The 3,375-nt window shown below is 55.9% G+C and overlaps 2 non-coding genes across 2 annotated transcripts; one reads left to right on the forward strand and one right to left on the reverse strand.

The window, feature by feature from the left end:
* The first annotated feature begins 1,721 nt into the window (after positions 1-1,721).
* Positions 1,722-1,793, forward strand: TRNAP-CGG (transfer RNA proline (anticodon CGG)). The gene has a single exon. It is a non-coding gene; the product is annotated as a tRNA-Pro (tRNA).
* Positions 1,794-2,471: 678 nt separating this feature from the next.
* On the reverse strand, positions 2,472-2,543 carry TRNAP-AGG (transfer RNA proline (anticodon AGG)). The gene has a single exon. It is a non-coding gene; the product is annotated as a tRNA-Pro (tRNA).
* Positions 2,544-3,375: the final 832 nt, after the last annotated feature.

Below are 3,375 nucleotides of genomic sequence, written 5' to 3' on the forward strand. Positions count from 1 at the left end.
AACAGCAACAGCTAACAATACAGACCTTGAGGGGGCACACGGACAAAGGTGAGAAAGGTCTCCAGCTTTGCCATCTTTCACGGCACTGGTGAGTGGAGGGAATGCCAGGAGTGGGAGACAGCTCCGGCAAGGCAGAGGGGGCCCTACCAAAGGCGCAGTCTCAAAGGAGAGAAAGACCCAGATTGTTCGGGACTCACCCAGGTGAGAGCTCCTCCTCCCCGACCCTCACCCCTGAACCCATCCTCAAACTCAAAAAGAGAGAGTTGAAAGCAATATCCAGCTCCCAAACCTCAGCTCAGTAAGAGGAAGAGAGCCGTCTCAGACAAGAAGCGGGGGGTGTCGGTAAAATTTTTACACACGATCAAAGCAAACAGAGGACTTAGAGCTGCCCACCTTAGGCCTGCCCTCCTCCTCCGGGGAGCAGCGCGGCTCGGGGAGCTCCACGTCGCCGGAATGGGTTATCAAAAGGGTTTGCAGCTTTTGCTGTTTGTTTTGAGGTGTTTTCACTTGTATTTCCCTGTCACACTCCCCAAGGGCACGAGCTCTGGTCCTGACCTAGCCTCGAGCGGCACCCCGAGCGCCCGCCCGCATCCGGAGGAGGAGAGGAAGAGCAGACGAGCGGGTGCACGAGGGGAGCTCTCAAAAGGTGACAAGGCAAAAGCCACCTGGACCTCGAGCCCTGCCTGACCCGGCTACAGAGCAGCGCTTCCGTCTCCCCCGGACTCAAGGCAGCTCGGGGATGAGGGGCCTCTGCACCCGACCCCGAACCGCGCGGAGGTGGAGGGCGAGCCAGCAGGAGGCGCGCCGCCGGGGAGACGCGCGCCGAGACCCGCGCTCCGCTCCACCCCCCGGCCGCGGGGCCTCGGGGCCTCGGGGCGGCTCGCTCAGCGCGCGGGCATACGGGGTGGCGAGCGGGACGCCAGGCGAAGGGCCACCCCGCTGCCGCTGCGCTCCCCTGCTCCAAGCTACCAAGGCGCCCCACTCTGCTCCCTCCTCCCCAGCCCCTTTCATGCCCCCCCTTCACCCCACCTCTCAAGATCTCGGTAGTCCTATACCGGCGCCGCCACTTCCTCGAGGTGTGGCCTCAAGTGAGCTACTTAACCTCTCTGGGCCCGAATTTCCTCATTGCAAAATGTGGATAACAGTAGTACCTAAGGGGCAGACTGTTATGGACAGCCCGTGAGTTCAACAGATGCAAAGCCCTTAAAAGAGTGCGTGATCCCATAATGAACGTCCACAAAAGCTGGCTGTTGGCACTCTCCTTTGGGCTTCCTCCGCCCCATCACTCCTTCCCGGCAGGGACAAGCCGCATCCCTCGCCGTCTCTGCCCGACCCTCCCGCCGGCGGTCTCGGGGGCGGGGCGCGCGGCAGCCTCCGTGCCCGGCCGGTGGGCTGAGCGCAGGCGGCGAGCTCCCCGCAAGGGCCGGGCCCCGGCGCCCGAGGGCCTGGCCGGACGACCGGCTCAGGGACGGCGGCTTCTGGGACCGGGTGCGCGCCGCGGGCCAAGGAGGGAGCCCGAGGGTTGGGTGATGCCCTGGCCCGCCCCGCAAAATGCGCGTGCGCTCCCGCGCCGCCTCTGCGGGGCCACACGGGCCCTGCACCCGAGCTAGGAGCGTGGGAGGTCCGGGCCGCAGGGGAAGGGTCGCCGCTGGGGTCGGTCAGCCACGCCGAGGGGCGGGGTAAAGCTGAAGTGAGGCGCCGGGAGCGCATCTGCTGAGAGCGGCTCGTTGGTCTAGGGGTATGATTCTCGCTTCGGGTGCGAGAGGTCCCGGGTTCAAATCCCGGACGAGCCCAGGCTTTTTATCCTCCCTCTCTTTCTCTGTCTACATCCTAAATTTTAAAAAGTTTCTTCTCTTCCTCCCACAACCCATTTAGAGGCTTACAGGAAAGTATTCTGGTCCCCTGAGCTCGAACGTTGATCCTCTTAATTTTGCCAAGTAAGGGACCGAATGAGATCAATTCGTACAACATACGGTTACTGTACGTCGGAGAGCAAGGCGTCAAATTTGCTTTACCCTTTAAAGCACACGCCTTGGAAAAGAGATGCCTCGTGCGGAGTCCTGGACACCCCTCTAACGCTACCTCCAAACGGGGGCAGGGGGCGCCACGGAGGAGCAGGCCCAGGGTGAACCGGAGAGCGGGTCCCGGGCGGGGGGGGGGGGGGGGGGGGGCGTACGGGCCCCTCCTGCGAGTCCTGTGCACGTGCGCGGGCGCGGGCATGTGTAAGCCACGCCTGGGGGCCCCAGGAACGCACGCGGCGGCCCTGGCACGCGCTCGCCTCCGACGGCGCTTTCAGAACATTACCAAGTTGGCACATTTCTACGTTCTCACGCTACGTCTTTTAATGCTATTTGAATGTAAAGTGTGCTCTAAGTTCAATTTTGTGTTTCGCACCAAGGTGTATTTATTATGTTTAGTGACCTATTCTAAAATTAACTCAGTAATTTGCAGTTTATCAAGGAAGGAAAACAGGGCTCGTCCGGGATTTGAACCCGGGACCTCTCGCACCCTAAGCGAGAATCATACCCCTAGACCAACGAGCCGACGTGGTTACTTGTTTCCCGCTATAACAAAGGAAAGTGGAGCGACTTGGTCCCGCGCCCCCAAGTGGTTATTCGTGTATTGGATTTATATCTTTCGACTGTTTTCGCGTTCTACCGTTCAAGTTTTCGAATTTCTGTCTTTTCTCTTTTGATCTTTGAAAATCAGTAACACAGGAGAGGACGACGGTGTCATTACCAGTGTAATATTTACCTTTTAATTTGAAAACCTTAAGTCTATTCGTATTCATGACTAATAAATTGCAGCGAGTGTGTGGGACTGTCCCTGTGGCAGACAGATTCCAAACTCTCTCCCTTATGAGTTCTGGATGTTGCGCCTTCCAATAGTAGTAAAATTGTTGGTTTCTCGCCTATCCTTTTTATCCGAGAGTTCAAAGCACTGCCTTTCCAGCCTTGCGAATTCCCATCTCTGTGTTCTCACTCAAACTATTCTCTTCTGTTGGAAAACCTTTTCCCTTTTGGATAAATTCCAAACCCTAACCTTCCCAGAAAAAGATTCTTTAACATATTAAAACTAGTTGAATGTGTATATAATTGGGTTGCAGTCTTGTCTCCGCTAGTCATAATTTATTGGAGGACAACACAACAATATCAACATTGAATTCTGCTGTATAATTGGCTAACCAGTTGTATAATTGGTGCCCAGTTGTCTCAATATCTTTAATTAGATAAAGAAGGCATGGCTTCTTTACAATATTTTAGATTCCTAAATATTTAGTACTGAGGCTTACACTAGCAAAGCTGGCACTCAATGAATAATTGCTGAATGACTTCAATTTGTTCCAAATTCCTTAACAATACTACATTTTGGTAC

The sequence above is a fragment of the Equus przewalskii genome, chromosome 23, assembly GCF_037783145.1.
Source record: "Equus przewalskii isolate Varuska chromosome 23, EquPr2, whole genome shotgun sequence".
Lineage (NCBI taxonomy): Eukaryota > Metazoa > Chordata > Mammalia > Perissodactyla > Equidae > Equus > Equus przewalskii.